This window comes from Dipodomys spectabilis, unplaced genomic scaffold, assembly GCF_019054845.1.
Source record: "Dipodomys spectabilis isolate Male_0828 unplaced genomic scaffold, ASM1905484v1 ptg000054l, whole genome shotgun sequence".
NCBI lineage: Eukaryota > Metazoa > Chordata > Mammalia > Rodentia > Heteromyidae > Dipodomys > Dipodomys spectabilis.
The window spans coordinates 19,690,165-19,707,751 of record NW_024870731.1 but is presented as its reverse complement, the minus strand read 5'-3'; positions in this window follow the sequence as shown (position 1 = coordinate 19,707,751).

The following is a 17,587-nucleotide window of genomic DNA, read 5'->3' as shown; positions in this document are numbered from 1 at the left end:
TCCTCAGATCTCAGCCTCCTGAGTAGCTAGGATTACAGACGTGAGCCACCCACTCCCGGCTATGTAATGTTTTCAGAGTCTGCTTTGACTCCGAGATCTTTGATCCATTTGGAGTTGATTCTGGTGCAGGGTGATATATAAGGATCTAGCTTTAGTTTTCTACAAGTAGTTAACCAATTTTGCCAACACAATTTACTGAAGAGGCTGTCTTTCTTCCATTCTATTTTTTTAGCTCCCTTATTGAAGATTAAATGGCTATAGGTCTGTAGGTTCATTTCTGTAGGTTCCATTCCATTGGTCCTGAGGTCTGTTCTTGTGCCAGTACCAAGCTGTTTTGATTACTATGGCTTTGCAGTAGAGTTTGAAATTTGGTGTTGATATTCCTCCAGCACTGTTCTTTCTGTTAAGGATCGTTTTTGCTATTCGAGGTCTTTTACTGTTCCATATGAATTTTGGATTGCCTCTTCTATTTCCTTGAAGAATAAGGTTGGAATATTGATAGGTATCGCATTGAATTTGTAGATAGCCTTAGGAAGTATTGCCATTTTCATTATATTGATCCTTCCAATCCAGGAGCATGGAAGGTTTTGCCACTTTCTTTTTTTTTTTGTCGGCCGTGGGGCTTGAACTCTGGGCCTGGGCGCTGTCCCTCAGCTCTTCAGCTCAAGGCGAGCGCTCTACCACTTGAGCTACAGTGCCACTTCCAGTTTTCTGGTGGTTTATTGGAGATAGGAGTCTCACGGTCTCTCCTGCCCGGGCTGGCTTTGAACCGCGATCCTCAGATCTCAGCCTCCTGAGTAGCTAGGATTACAGGCGTGAGCCACCGGCTCGGTTTTGCCACTTTCTAAGTTCCGTTTTGATTTCCTTTTTCAGGTTTTTAAAGTTGTCATCATAGAGGTCCTTCAATTCTTTGGTTAAATTAATTCCTAGGTATTATTTTTTGTGGGGCTATTATGAATGGAATTGTTTTCCTAATTTCAGCCACGCTTTTCTCATTGTTGGCATACAGAAAAACCATTGATTTTTGAGGGTTAATTTTATACCCTGCTACTTTGCCAAAGTTTTGAATCAGCTTGAGTAATTTGGGAGTGGAGTCTATGGGATTCTTTAAATACAAAATTATGTCATCTGCAAAGAGGGAGAGTTTTACTTCATCTTTCCCTACTTGGATCCCCTTTATATTTGCATCTTGTCTTATTGCTGTAGCTAGGCATTCTAATACTAGATTGAAGAGAAGTGGAGAGAGTGGATATCCTTGTCTCGTTCCTGAGTTAAGAGGAAATGGCTTTAGTTTTTCACCATTAAGTATAATGCTGGCTGTAGGTTTGTCATATACAGCCTTTATTGTATTAAGGAATGTTCCATGGATTCTTACTTTTTCCAGAACCTTCATCATAAAGGGGTGTTGGGTCTTGTCAAATGCTTTTTCTGCATCTATTGAGATAACCATGTGGTTCTTATCCTTGCTCTTGTTGATGTGATGAATTATATTAATTGATTTGCATATATTGAACCAGCTTTGCATCCCTGAAATGAATCCTGTTTGATCGTGGTGTATGATTTTTTTGGATGAATTGTTGAAGTGGATTGGCCAAATTTTTTTTTTTTGGGAGGGGGTCCGGTAGAGGGCCTGAACTCTGGGCCTCGGCACTGTCCCTCAGCTCTTCAGCTCAAGGCTAATGCTCTACCACTTGAGCCACAGTGCCACTTTCGGCTTTTTTTTTTTTTTTTCCGGCTTATGTGGTGCTGAGGAATCGAACCCAGGGCCTCATGCATGCAAGGCAAGCACTCTACCACTGAGCCACCTTCCCAGCCCTGGCCAAAATTTTGTTGAGAAGTTTTGCATCAATGTTCATCAAAGAAATGGGTCTATAGTTCTCTTTCTTGAATGAGTCCCTGCCTGGTTTTGGGATGAGGGTTATGATGGCTTCATAGAATGAGTTCGGTAGTGAAATTTCTCTTTCAATTTCATTTAAGAGTTGGAGGAGTATTGGTGTGAGCTCTGATTTGAAGGCCTTGTAGAATTCCACTGTATTTTTTATTTTTATTTTTATTTTTGGGTCTGGTCGTGGGGCCTGAACTCTGGGCCTGAGTGCTGTCCGTCAGCTCTTCAGCTCAAGGCTAGTGCTCTACCACTTGAGCCACAGCGCCACTTCCGGCTTTTTTCTTTTTGCTTATGTGGTGCTGAGCAATTGAACCCAGGGCCTAAGGCATGAAAGGCAAGCACTCTACCACTGAGCCACCTTCCCAGCCCTAGAATTCCACTGTAAAACCATCTGGTCCTGGGCTTTTCTTAGATGGGAGGTCTCTTATTGCTGTTTCTATTTCAATGCTTGATATGGGCCTGTTAAGATGGTTTAACTCATCTTGGTTTAGTTTCAGCATGTTGATATTTGCTAGGAAAAGGTCCATTTCTTCCAGCTTCTCAAACTTATTAGCATAAACGTTTGAGAAGTATTCCCTTATAATGTTCTGAATCTTGGTTGTTTCTGTGGTGATGTTTCCATTCTCATCTCTGAGTTTATTTATTTGGGTGTGTTCTTTTTCTAATAAGATTTGCTAAGGGAGGGTCTGTCAATTTTGTTAATTTTTTCGAAGAACCAACCCTTTGTTTTGTTGATTCTTTCTATGGTTTTTTTGGATTCTAATTTATTTAATTCTGATTTAATTTTAATTATTTCTTTCCATCTACTGGATTGGGGTTTATCTTGCTGCTCTTTTTCAAGGAGGTTCAGATGTCTCATTAAATTGTTGGTTTCAGATCTCTCCAATTTGTTGATGTAGGAACTCAGAGCTATAAACTTGCCTCTGAGTACTGCCTTTGCTGTGTCCCAGCGGAGCTGGTAACTTGTGTGTTCATTTTGTTGAATATCATGAACATTTGAATTTCGTTTCTAATCTCTTCCATGACCCACCGGTGATTCAACAGTGTGTTTTTCAGCCTCCATGTGTTACAGGACTTTCTTTGGTGGCTTTGGTGTTGAGTTATAATTTTATTCCCTTGTCGTCTGAGAGAATGCAAGGTATAACTTCAATGTTTCTGAATTTGGACAAGTTTGCTTTGTGACCTAAAATGTGGTCTATTTTGGAAAATGTTCCATGTGCTGCTGAGAAAAACGTGTATTCTGATGCTGCTGGGTGAAATATTCGGTAGATGTCTGTTAAATCTAGTTGATCTATGCAGTTGTTTAGATCTGCAGTTTCTTTGTTGAGTTTTTGCTGAGTTGATCTATCTAGTGGGGATAGTGGTGTGTTAAAGACCCCAACAATAATGTCTTCGGATCTATGTGAGATTTGAGAGGAAGTAGTGTTTCTTGTATAAATTTGGGTGCTCTGTTGTGTAGCGAATAGAGATTTAGAATTGTAATATCCTCTTGAAGGAGAGATCCCTTAATTAGTATATATGACCTTCTTTATCTCTTCTCACTAATTTTAATTTGAAGTCTATTTTATCTGATATTAGGATTGCAACTCCTGCCTGTTTATGGGGGCTGTTTGCTTGGTAGATTTTGTTCCAGCCTTTCACTTTCAAAATGTGTTTGTTTTTATGGGCAAGGTGTGACTCCTGAAGGCAGCAGATAGAAGGATCTTGCTTTTTAATCCAACTAAACAGTCTATGTCGCTTAATTGGAGAGTTAAGTCCATTAATGTTGAGAGATAGGACTGAGAGGTATTTGGGAGTTCCTGCCATTTTATCCACCTTCTTGGGGGCTGCAGCAACTGGGTTTTTACTATGGTTCTTGGATTCTCAGTTTGGGTGTGGTTTCTTGACCTTTATTGTGGTCTTGTTGATTTTCTATGTGTGGGACATCTTTAAGAATCTTTTGTAGGGCTGGTTTGGTGGAGATATATTGTTTCAATTTTTCTTTGCTATGGAAGGTTTTTTATTTGACCTTCAGTTGGGTCCTCATTTCTTTTCCTTTAGTTACACTGCTCTATTGAATTACAGAAAACCCCATCCCAACGATTTTGAGAAAGTAGGCCCTTTCCAAAATGTCTTGCCTCATGAGGTTGTATTTTCACTCTGCTAGTAAACAATTCCCTGCTGTCTTCCTGTTCTTGGTGGTTCTTTGGCTGTACCTGGGGCAGTGTCTTGATCTTAGAAATTGAACCCAGGTAACATCTGGAACATTGCAACCACTTGTAACATTTTTTCTTCTTCCAAACTTGCCCCTCACTCCATATATACCATACCTTACTGAGTTTGTGAAAAGTTACCAGGAAAGATTTGTATGAATTCTCTAAAGATGAAAGGAACTGGGGAGATGTGTGGTGCCTCCTGGAAAGACCTAAGTAGTATCCAGGACAGTGGAATTGCTTCCATTACCATGATGGTTAGAAAGACACAGCTGTCCATTGCAGATAATGGTGAGTCATCTTCAGTTATGCTTTTTGCTGTTTTGAAATTGTTGTTCAAGAAAATTACCGTTGTTGGGCTGAGAAGGTGGCTCAGTGGTAGAGCACTTGCCTTGCATGCATGAGGCCCTGGGTTCGATTCCTTAGCACCACATAAGTAAAAAGAAAAAAGCCAGAAGTGGTGTTGTGGCTCAAGTGGTAGAGTGCTAGCCCTGAGCTGAAGAATCTGAGGGACAGCACCCAGGCCCAGAGTTCAGGCCCCACGACTGGACCCCCCCCCCCCGCAAAAAAAAAAAAAAAAAACACAAGAAAATTACCATTGTTTCCAAGGTGCAGTACTTTTGTGCATCTGATCATATAAAGTAATATTTATTTAAATGAACCCTAGGAAATGGAAACAAGAGGTTTTTCCTTTGTTGCTGTTTTTTGTTTTCTCTTCCTCTGTCCTGTTTGTTCATTTATCTGTCTTTGGGAGGGAAAGGAGGAGCACAGAAATGGAAGGACAGTGGGTGAACAAATGAAGTTGCAGTATTCACCAGACATTGTTGAAAATGAACTATACAACTTGTGGGTGGGGATGGGAGGGAAAAACTGGGAGAAAGCAAGGGAGGGGGTGACATTTTCCAAAAAGAAATGTACTCATTACATGACTTATGTATCTGTAACCTCTCACCCTTATAATGACAATAAAAATGCATGAAAGGGAAAAAGTTATCACTGTTTATACTTCATCTACCTTTTATTGTCAAAAGTATATCAACAGCAAGCTAAATAGTAGGGGCTGACTTAAAGTCTTTGTGTGTGTGTGTGTGTGTGTGTGTGTGTGTGTGTGTGTGTGCACTAGTGTCTGAAATTGAGACCTTGCAAGTAGTGGGTTTGCTTACTCAGCTGGCACTTTACCACTTGAACCTTAATTCCAATCTAGCTCTTGGTGATTATTTTGGAGATGGAGCCTTTTGGGCTTTTCTGCCGAAGCTGGCCTTGATTCTTCATCTTATTTTGTTTTTGTTTTTCTGTCAGTCCTGCGGCTTTAACTCAGGGACTAGGCATTGTCCCATATATATATATATCTTATATAGTATATTGGATATATTATACATTATATTATGGAAATATTATATAGCTAGATAGATATATATCCATATTTTTTTTCCTCAAAACTAGTACTGTATCACTTGAGCCACAGCTCCATTTCTGTTTTTTTGGGGAGTAGTTTATTGGCGATAAGAGCCTCATGGACTTTCCTGCCCAGGCTGGCTTTAAACTGGGACCCTCAGATCTTAGTCTCCTGAGTAGCTAGGATTATAGGCATGAGTCACCGGCACCTAGCTGATTCTTAATCTTTCTGCTCTTAGCCTCCTAAGTAGCTAGGATTACATGTATGAACCACTAGTACCTGGGAACCACCAGCCCCTGGCCATTCTTTTTTATTATTATTATTTTTTGGTGTGTGTGTGTGGAGGGTCAGTCCTAGGGCTTGAACTCTGGGCCTGGGCCCTGTCCCTCAGCTCTTCAGCTCAAGGCTAGCATTCTACCACTTGAGCCACAGCACCACTTCCCTTGTCTGGGGATTTTTATTGGAGATGAGAATCTTATGGACTTTCCTGCCAGGGTTGGCTTTGAACTGCAATCCTCAGATCTCAGCCTCCTAGGTAGCTAGGATTACAGACATGAGCCGCCATGGCCCAGCTTCTTTTTTTTTTTTTAATCATCTAATTTTATAAAGAACTTCCTAGAAACAGACTCAGTGTTTGAGATTTTCCTGCAGAGATTGGTCAGGTATGCTCCCTGGAACAGTATTTGTGAAGAACAGGACAAAAGGAGAAGCTGAACCATCTAATGGAATTGCCAAAGAGGCTGACATGGTTCTTCAGAACTGTTCCATATTGAGGCAAAGTGTCTGGGCCTTTTAGAGTGCTGGGTTGTCCCCAGAAGGGGAGTGATCTTGGGCAATGTAGCTTCCTTTAGCTCAGGGAAATCCCTAGAAAAGACCAAAGCTGTGAGTATTCGGCAGCCAATGTCTAGAAGGTAAGGAAATGAGCTATTGGTCTAAGAAAAATTTGCTTAGGGGAATATAACATCTGCTGTATGCACATTAGTATAAAATGTGTCATTTTCTCATAAGAGAAATAAATACAGTGAAATTCCAGGAAAATGAAAGAGAAGAAAGCATTGGAAGGAAATAAGAACTAGAGAAGAAAAAGGAAAAAAAAAATTTAAGTAGGATATATGTTTCTTAATCACAGCCTATGGTTTTACAACATAATACATTGTAGTTGAATACAGAAGTGAAAATGGTTAAGGGAACTGGGTAGATCAGAATTAGTTCCAGAAATCACCCATGAATCATGATTCGTTCAACAGTTTAGATTGTAACCTTCAAAGCACATTAAAGTGACTAGAAATACATTCCACGAAACTAAGTTTGTTTGTTTGTTTGCTTTTTTTTGGTCCAGTTGTGGGGCTTGAACTCTGGGCCTGGGCGCTGTCCCTCAGCTCTTCAGCTCAAGGCTAGCGCTCTGCTCCACTTAGGCTTTTTTCTTTTTGCTTATGTGGTGCTGAGGAATCAAACCCAGGGCCTCAGGCATGCAAGGCAAGCACTCTACCACTGAGCCACCTTCCCAGCTCCTCCACGAAACTAAGTACCAGCAGAAGTCACTCAGTCAGAGGAACCTTTCAGAGCATGGAGAAGCATTAAGATGAATATTGATGCTGTGAGTGAAGAAACTTAGGTTTAGAAAATTTGAATTTTGGCTTATAAAGAAGTTGCCAAGTTAAAAAAAAAAAATCAGGGGCTGGGAAGGTGGTTCAGTGGTAGAGAGCTTGGCTTGCATGCATGAGGCCCTGGGTTCGATTCCTCAGCACCACATAAGCAGGAAAAAAAAAAAAGCCAGAAGTGGCTCTGTGACTCCAGTGGTAGAGTGCTAGCCTTGAGCTGAAGAGCTGAGGGACAGTGCCCAGGCCCAGAGTTCAGGCTCCATGACCGGCAAAAAAAAAAAAAAAAAAATCAGTACTGGGCTTCATGCCAAAGTGTTTAACCAGTGAAGGACATCCCCAGCCATGAATTACCAACTTTAATAGTCCTTAGGATAGGGGCTGGGAAGATGGCTCAGTGGTAGAGCACTTGCCATGCATGCCTGAGGCCCTGTGTTCGATTCCTCAGCACCACATAAGCAAAAAGAAAAAAGCCAGAGTGGCACTGTGGCTCAAGTGGTAGAGCGCTGGCCTTGAGCTGAAGAGCTGAGGGACAGCGCCCAGGCCCAGAGTTCAGGCCCCATGACCGGACCCCCCCCCCAGAAAAAAAAAAGTCCTGAGGATAATTAAGATTATGAATATTTGAAGCCTAGCTATGGTGGTCCATATCTATAATCTGAGATCTGATGATCTTGGTTTGAAGTCAGCCTAGGCAATTAAATCCCAAAGACTCTTTATCTCCAATTAACCACCAAAAAGCTTGAAGTGGAGCTGTGGCTTATATAGTAAGGTGTCAGCCTTGAGTGAAAAAGCTAAGGTTTTATTAAAGCCACCCAGGCCTGAATTCAAGGCTCCAGTACTAACACACACACACACACACACACACACACACACACACACACACATACTATTATGTATATTTGGCTTTGGAATTCAGCATAAGAATTATTAGTATCCCATTCCCATCTTGGTTTGAGTTCCCCCAGAAATCAACCCAAATATAAAGAGTCAGGGGGCAGTAGTTTGTTTGGGAGGGGAAGAAAACATGAATAAGGGCAAAGAATGATAGAGCAAAGCTGTGCTAAGACCTTAATTAACCCCGCCATGAAACAGAACACTCACTTCAGAATCATCTAGACTTGAGGAGAAAGTTGGATTTTTGGTCAGTAGTGCTTACTGGACCTAGCAATGTCTGTTCCCAAGTTTATCCATCCTGCCTGCTTTGCACACGGTAGGAAAGTCTTTCAGAGCTGAGGATGGTCTCAGGGATGCAGAGATAAATACCATTGTTTGTAAACTCATAGGTAAAACCGGAGGATAAAAGACCTGGCATTGCAGCCTCTCCCGCACTCACTGGCAATCCTAAATGCATTTTCTTATGGTCCTAGACTTGGTTTCCATTTCTTGAGTTGTGGCCTAGGGAGAACCGTCGTTCTGTAGGAAAAGTCCAGTGCTGAGAGAGCCCGTAGAAGAGATTTCTTCTACTCATTCTCTTGGACGGAGAGACGCTGAGTGGGAGGATAAAAGCAGAGTGGAAAGTTTCCAGGTGGCAGTTACCTGGGTCCATGCCAGGTTTGTTACTCACTGACCACAGAGCTCCAGCTGGTATTTACCATCCGACAAAAGGAGAAAGAAAAGAAAAAGTTGTTTGGCTAAATGTTCAGGTCACTTTGTGTGCAAGGTGTGAAAGACGAAACTCCCTGGTGAAGAATGAGAACATTTTTTTCCCACAGTCTTCGCTTATTTTTATTATAGGAAATTAATAATTCCTACCACTGAAGTGAATACAAGAACTCAAATGTTTTGGGTCTTGGGCTAAATTTAGTTTATTTATCTCTTATCTGAAGAAATAACATCTTAGTGGCCTCACTTCCTGAAGGGCTTGTTTTATATCATTGACTCAGATTACTGTGAGGTGGTCAGGGGATAAACTTTGCTGTCTATTTCCTCAATGTTCTAAAGAGCACATTCTGGCACTGCTAACATTTTAAATAAAGACAGGAGCAAGAAATGTCTTCTGTGCATTTGCTCCTGTTTTTGCTGAGAAAATCCCCCTATATATTGAACCCATTAAAAAAAAACCACAAGAACATATTACCAAAGAAAATGATGTAATTAAACATAAAAATAAATGAATTAACATTTATTTAATATTTTCTCTTGTACTTTATGTATGCGGCACAGAGTGCAGAGAGAAATACAAAGATGCAAGGGCCAGGGCTGGGAATGTGGTGCTTGACTAGCATGCATGAAGCCCTGGGTTCCATTCCTCAGTACCACATAAACAGAAAAAGCCAGAAGTGGCGCTGTGGCTCAAGTGGTAGAGCATTAGCCTTGAGCACAGAGAGGCTCAAGGACAGTGTCCAGGCCCTGAGTTCAAGCTCCACAACCAGCAAAAAGAAAACAACCAAAAAACTAATACCTAGAGAACTTATCAGTGTTCAGTGCAGAAAAACATAAAAATAATTCATTAGAACCCACCACAAAGTGGAAGTAGTTTCTTGTAGTCATTTATTTGAACTATCAGACACAGAGTAGGATAACATTCAGATACCTGGTGAGAACCTTATGTTGCTGATAGTCTTCCCTTATTAACTCTTAGTGTAAGTTGGAAATATGGCTCAGTGGTCTAGTTTGTTCTTCCATTGCAGTGGAAGAACAAGGCAGTGGATTTGATCTCCAGCAGAATCACGAAAGAAAGAAAGAAAGAAAGAAAGAAAGAAAGAAAGAAAGAAAGAAAGAAAGAAAGAAAGAAAGAAAGAAAGAAAGAAGGAAGGAAGGAAGGAAGGAAGGAAGGAAGGAAGGAAGGAAGGAAGGAAGGGAAAGAAAGAGAGAGAGAGAGAAATAAACAAACAAACAAAGGGGCTGGGAAGGTGGCTCAGTGTAGAGTGCTTGCCTTGCGTGCATGAGGCCCTGGGTTCGATTCCTCAGTACCACATAAGCAGAAAAAGCTGGAAGTGGCACTGTGGCTCTAGTGGTAGAGTGCTAGCCTTGAGCAAAAGACGCTTAGGGACAGAGCCTAGGCCCTGAGTTCAAGCCCTAGGACTGGCAAAACAAAAAGAAAGAAAGAAAGAAAGAAAGAGAGAGAGAGAGAAAGAGAGAGAGAAAGAGAAAAAGGGGGAGGGAGAGAGGAAGGAAAGAGAGAAAGAGAGGAAGGGAAGAAGGAAGGAAGGAAAAGAAAAAGTTATAATAACCCTTATATTTCACAGTTCATTATTTAGAAATTTTAAAAATTCTGTTCCCAATGTTTTCATATTGCTTTTCCAACAGAGTCTTAAGCCAGAGGCCCAACTCTGGAGATAACATGTCAGGTCTAGCCACTTGCTCCAATGTATCAGTTAAGGTGACAAGGGCATGGGCACCGGTGGCTCCATCTGTAATCCTAGCTATTTAAGAAACTGAGGTCTAAGGATCACAGTTTGAAACCAGCTCAAGCAGGACAGTTCAAGAAGCTCTTATTTCCAACTAACCATCACATAACTATCTAGAAGTGGAGCTGTGGTTCAAGTGGCACAGAGCCGACCTTGAGTGAAAAAGATAAAAGACAGGACCCAGACCCTGAATTCAAGGCCTAGTACCAGCACAAAACAACAAAAATCCAAAGATTAATTTTTCATTAATTTTGAAACTGTCAAACACTTCGATTATAATTGAAAATTTATCTAGGGAAATTGTTAAAATGTGGTAATCATATGCTCAAAAGTTGTTGGGAAAATTGAATGCCAAGATAGTACATCCTCAACACCTACCACCATTCCCTGGTGCTATTCTATGCAAACAGGAACAAAGAGTAAATATAAGCACATAGCTTTTGCTTTTATAAAAGGGAAAACCTGGGGCTGGGAAGGTGGCTCAGTGGTAGAGTGCTTGCCTTGCATGCATGAGGCCCTGGGTTCGATTCCTCAGCACCACATAAGCAAAAAGAAAAAAGCCGAAGTGGAGCTGTGGCTCAAGTGGTAGAGCGCTAGCCTTGAGCTGAAGAGCTGAGGGACAGCGCCCAGGCCCAGAGTTCAGGCCCCACGACTGGACCCCCCCGCCCAAAAAAAAGGGAACACCTGTGGCATATTTTGCTGCTGGCCTATCCAAAGAGGCAAAAGTTGTTCCATCTATGTTTCCTTAGGGTAATTAAATTTGCTTTGCAGAGTAAGTTCTTTTTATGAAGTGTGAGTGAAACTGAATGCTGGTCATGGGCTCTAGAACAACAATTAAGTTTCAGTGCTGTGCAACCATTATTTGGAGATTGAGTCTGCTAAATTTTTTTCTTTCTTTTTTCTTTTATTTTGTGCTGGTCCTGGGGCTTGACCTCAGGGACTAGGTTCTGTCCCTGAGCTTATTTGCTCAAGGCTAGCATTCTATCACTTGAGCCACAGCTCCAGTGCCAGCTTTTTGGTAGTTAGTTAGAGGTAACAGTCTCATAGACTTTTCTGCCCAAGCTGACTTTGAATCAGGATCCTCAAATCTGAGCCTCCTGAGAGGATAAGGTGACAGGCATGAGCCACCAGCACCTGGGTTTCGATAATCATTAATTAAAATCCGTGAAAACCTATTTTGTAGTACTCTTCTTTCTAGGAGCTGTGTTATTTTGACTTCATAGGATTGTAGTGAGGACTGGAAATAATACCAATGCAGAGGACTTAGAATACTACCTAACACATGTTAAATGCCATATTAAAACTTTATAGTTATCTGGCCCTATGCATCTAGATAGGCAGATATCTTTTCTAAAAGAACAAGCACTCCGGGTGCCAGTACCTATAATCGTAACTAATCAGAAGATTGAGATCTACAGGACCTCAGTTTGCAGCCAGCCTGGACAGAGAAGTCCATGAGACCTCATCTCTAAAAATAATAAGCAAGGGGCCGGGAAGGTGGCTCAGTGGTAGAGCGCTTGCCTTGCATGCATGAGGCCCTGGGTTCAATTCCTCAGCACCACATAAGCAAACAGAAAAAAGCTGGAAGTGGCACTGTGGCTCAAATGGTAGAGCGCTAGCCTTGAACTGAAGAGCTGAGGGACAGCGCCCAGGCCCAGAGTTCAGGCCCCATGACTGGACCCCCAAAAAATAATAATAAGCAAAAAGCAGTGTTGGAGACATGATTCAAGTAGTTGAGAGCCAAAGAAGTAAACAAATCCACGCACAAGGCCATGTGTTCAAACTCTAATGCCAGCAAAAAAAAAAAAAAGAAAAGAAAAGAAAAGAAAAAATAAGGTAGACAGATGACTGGGGTGTGGCTTCAGGTTTCTGGGTCCTGTGTTCTCTGATACTCATTTTGCCATTGTAACACCAAAATCAGCCTAAAACAATCCATAGATGAAAGGTTATAGCTGTGTTCTAATGACACTTTATTTACAGAAAATGGGAGGCTGATGAGATTTAATCCACAAGTTGTCACCTGTGGACCTCTTAGTAGGCCTTTTGATGTGGGTTTGAGAGCAGATGGCTGATAAAGACTTTGGCAGAAATTGAAGGGGAGGAGCAATTGCTGCCTCATTCATGGATGCCCAGGTCGCCATAGTAACAGATATTGTAGCTCCCACTGGTCCAAAGTGAAGACACAGCTGGCATCTGGTGGACTTTGTAGACAGCTGGTAGAAGTAGCAGAGGAGCAAATCCCAAACTGGAGAACAGGGAGATGGTTCTATGTACTTTACCTTCCAAAATGTTAGTCATGACACATGGATTCAGTGAATATGTTATGGACACTTAATGCCTGTACATACAAAGGTCACTGGAGATGGAGTATGTGCTACAAACCTACAGAAGTGGCATGGTTTTTCAACCAAACATTCAGTTGTCATCTCTCACTTCATCCTTTTCTATTTTGTTTTGTTTATTTGAGATAGGGTCTTGCTATGAACCCCAGGTCTGGAACTTACCATCCTACTCTTGATCCTGGAAAACTGCAACACCTGGATCAGGCCGTTGATCTCTACGGTCTGGAAGAGTAAACCCACAGACACAGAAGTAGGACGGCAAAGATTTACTGAAGAAAAAGACAAGCAGAGCTCTTCCTAGACAGATAAGGTTCCCAGGGAGGGCACCACCTGCCTCACTCACCGTCCCGGGATAGCCTGTGGGCCTTAGCAGACCCAGACCCAATCAAGAGAAACCCACACCACCCAGGTGAGCGCTCCATGGGTCCTTTAACCCATCTGAGCTGGTGCCCAATCCAGCCCACATTCCTGGGATCCAACCAGTTGGCTATTCAAGTGTAACTCTTCCGGGAACAAGGTGGGGGGTCATGATGCGATGCCCAGGGGAGTGCATGCGCAAACTGCTGCAGGCTTGCTGCTGAGATGTCCAAGGGCCTGCCTGCAGGACTGCTCAAGGCCATGGTGAGGCATGCGGAACCTCGATGGGAAAGGGGCTTTTGCCTTGATTGCCTCACCTCCTGTTCTTGCTCTTGCCAACTCAGCCTTCTAAGTGCTGGGATTACAGGGATGTGCCACCAAACCCAGCAAGCCTCAGATTTCTATAGCATTCCTTGTCCTACAGTTTATTGTGAGCTTTGGCAGAAAGTGGAATTCTATTCAGTCACAATGGCTCCTGACCTGTTTGGCAATTTGTTTCCAAAATACTGGCTTCAAAGAAGAAAGGAAGTTAAGCTTTGCTTTTTCTTCCCCCTTCCATATCAGATCATTAAGCAATAAGCTTGCCTAAGTACTAGATGGTTCAGAAGATATGAACAGGATGTTTATTTGCTCTATGAATTTGATGTCTTCATTCACCCAGCAGTCAGTATGGCCTCTTTTGCAATACCCTTCATTTTTTTGTGGTCCTTTCCATAAGGTAACAAAAGTTCTTTACCTGAGTAAAAAGTATTCCATATTCACACTGTGCTTTTCAGGGAAGAGTGACTCCTGGAGTCCCGACTCTGATTCAGAATTAAATTGGAAGTTTAATATGTATAGCACAAGAAATATGAATTCACTTCTATTATCACACTCTCCGTGGAACTCTGCAGATCATAGATACGTGTGAACCACACATAAGCTATATACCAAAACTGACTAGATTTGATTCTGACACTCACTGGAGTTGCTACAGACTCCCAACAGGTTAAAGGTTCCATTTCCCAGGCTTCCCCATACTTGAGTCACCAGCTGCAAACAGTAGGTTCCCAACTGCCATCCAACATGGTGACAAGTTGGAGGTTCTTGATTAAGTGGCCATTATGCTAGAGGGGCCTTTGAGCTCAAGGAAACAATGTGTTAGCATCTTCAGATTCATACAATTTCAGATCAAATATATTTGAAAATATGTATATCTGTATTGAAGAGGTACAGGGTATTTGTCTTGTTATCATTCCCTAAGCAATATAAGAACTAGTACATAACATTTAGACTGTATTAGTTATAAGTAATTAGAGGGAATGTATATAAAAGATGTGAATGTCTGTGGATTTGGATATCTGTGGGGTCCATGGATAGTGAGGTCTGATTTTATGTTAATGACATATAATAAAGGATACAGAGTAGCCAGATAAAGAGCTACTAAGGGCCAGGCTTGGAAGAGTTCTGAACTCAGGAGTGTCTGTGGAGTTAGGGTGTGACGTCTTCTTGGAACATGGATGGGTTCACCTACCCAGAAGTTCTCTGACCTGTTTGGCAATTTGTTTCCAGGTATTTTTTATGGAAGCATCATCTTATACGCATGGTCAATTGCTAACTCCATTTCTAGACCCTCTTGCCTTCTCTTGAGAATTGAGGGAGGAACTGAAAGAACCCAGTTTCTAATCATGGCTTGGCCTAATGAGGAGCCCTTATCTAGGAGCCCACCCCGGATCAGCTCATTAGTATAAAAGTTGCTGCTATTACCCAGGAAATTCCAAGGGATTAAGCCAAAGGCCAGGTATTAGAACTGATGATATACCTATGACACATCACTTAGATTACATAAGTTTTAGAGGTTCTGTGCCAGGAACTTAGGTCAGAGTCCAAATATCTTATTTTGTCACATTACATACCCTGTATCAAGATATACTAAACTTTGGGGTACAGCAATGACTATACACAGTCTCTGCTTTCATGAAACTTACTGTTTGGTAGCAGAGGCTGACATTTACTACGTCATCTTACAGGAAAGGACAGCACATAATTACAACTAGCAAGAAGTGTTAGAAAAACAATGAAAGTTTATAATCATGTCCGAGCAAGGTGGCTCAAGCCTATAATCCCAGCCATTTAGGAGGCAAAGATCAGGGGATTGGAAATTGAGGTTAATTATGGCAGAAAAAGCTTAAAAGAATCCATTTCAGCCAATTGCTGGGGTATGTCTGCCATCCCACTAATATAGGGAACTAACTACTTAAAAATTTTTAAAAATCAATATATTAGCCATGCACTTTGTGGCTCATACCTATAATCCTAGCTATTCAGGAGGCTGAGATGTGAGGATGACAATTTGAAGCCAGCCTGTGCAAGAAAGTCCATGAGACTCTTATAGCCAATAAATTACTCAGAAGAAGCTGGAAATGGTGCTTTGGCTCAAGTGGTAGAGTGCTATCCTTGAGGCTCAAGACAGCACTCAGGCCCTGAGTTCAAGCTCCAGGACAGACAAAAATTAAAAATTAAAAAAAAAAAAATCAATATATTTTTTAAAAGCCCAGGGCTGGGAAGGTAGCTCAGTGGTAGAGCACTTGCCTTGCATGCATGAGGCCCTGGGTTCGATTTCTCAGCACCACATAAGCAAAAAGAAAAAAAGCCAAAAGTGGTGCTGTGGCTCAAGTGGTAGAGCGCTAGCCTTGAGCTAAAGAGTTGAGGGAGGACAGCGCCCAGGCCCAGAGTTCAGGCCCCATGACCGGACCCCCCCCCCCAAAAAAAAATTAAATAAATAAATAAATAAAAGCCCAGTCCTGGCTTCCTGGGACACAAATCAACATTATATCTCAAAAGTAACCAACCCCCCAAAAGGGTTAAGTAGTAGAGCTCTGGCCAAGCAAGCTCAAGGCCTTGAGCCCCATCTCCAGTACCACAAGGAGGAAGAGAAGGAGGAAGAGGAGGAGGAGGAAGAAGAAGAAAGAATGAAAGAACTAAAGAAAGAAAGGAAGGAAGGAAGGAAGGGAAGCTTATAACTATGTCTTTCAAATTGCTAAAATTATGGACTCTGGCCTTATCCTAGACCCATGGAATCATAATATGGTAAAAAGTTCATACGTTTTGTAAGGAACACAATCTAAAAATATGTTTAAAGATTTCAATAAAGGGTAGCAGACCTGTTAATACTTACTCTGTTTACTTCAAAGATGTTGCAAAAGGCCAATAAAGTAAAAGATAAGAAAACACTTGGCAAAGTTCAAGTTGCCTTAAGGAGTTCTGGGGATGTAAGTTTCCAGAACTCTCCATGGAGAGGTTCTGTTCCTATAGCCTCAGCTTTTATCTGGCCCACAACTCATTTGTAAGTCCCCCCCCCCCCCCCGACCCCTGCCTAGTACTGGGGCTTAAACTCAGGGGCTTAGTTTTCTTCTGCTCAAGGCTGATGTGCTGCCACCTGAGACACACTTCCGCTTTTGGCTTTTTGGTGGTTAGTTGGAGATAAGAGTCTCATGAACTTTCCTGCTTGGGCTGGCTTTGAACCATTTAGGAAACAAAGCCTATTGGTAAAGGAGGCCATTTTCCTAGCAACGTAGAAGGTTCCATAAGGTAGCATGATATAAGTCCATAAGTCACCAGAATTTAGCAAACACCCATTTGAATAAGATGTCTTCTGCCAATTATTAAAACAAATCTTCAAGACTTTGTAAATATTACTTCTTTCGAATAAAGGCTTCTAAGATTACTGCTTGGTTGGAAGTTAGTTCCCTCTGGAAGGCTGGAAAAATAGCTCTAGCAAGTGTGAGGCCCTGGGTTCAATCCCCAGTATGGATAGATGAATTAAAAAATGAATTTTGTTCAGCTAGGCTCCGTCCCCAGCATGGGAGGAGGGTATTAGTCTTTCAGAGCTCAGGATTTTGCACCTGAGGAGAAAAGATTGTGGCCTGGATTATTCCCATTGCTTAGAAGAGGAAACATTAGTCCAGAGGTGTTAATTGACAGGTGTAAACCTACGCAGTACCCATGCTCCTCTTTCCTAACAGGCTGGAGCCCAGCCTGCACTGAAATTCACCCTCCTCATCCCTCCAGCTCTCTAGTGCTGGGGTTACAGCTATCTGCTACCACATTCAGCTTCTAGCATAACCATACTGGATAATACTGTGTTGAGAATTTTGATTCTGCAGTTCGGAATCGTTTATTATATTTCTGGCTCCCTAAAAGCTTCTCAAAATGAAACCTTGGGATTGTAGATTTTCCTTTTAGTTTAGTGTGTTTTTCTATAAAACCACACAGTATTCTTCATGGGTTTGTTTGAAGGGAGGGACCACTTTGTGAAATTTAGCTATAAGAGTGGGCCTGGATGTATAAAATGGCAACATGAATCTAACACTTCTGTAGCCCATTGGAACAGTTAGCTGAAAGTCACTGCAACATAAACCACACCCAGGTGTGCACAGGTGTGTCCGGAATGAATTCTCTCTTTTAATGAATAGTACCGAAATCAAA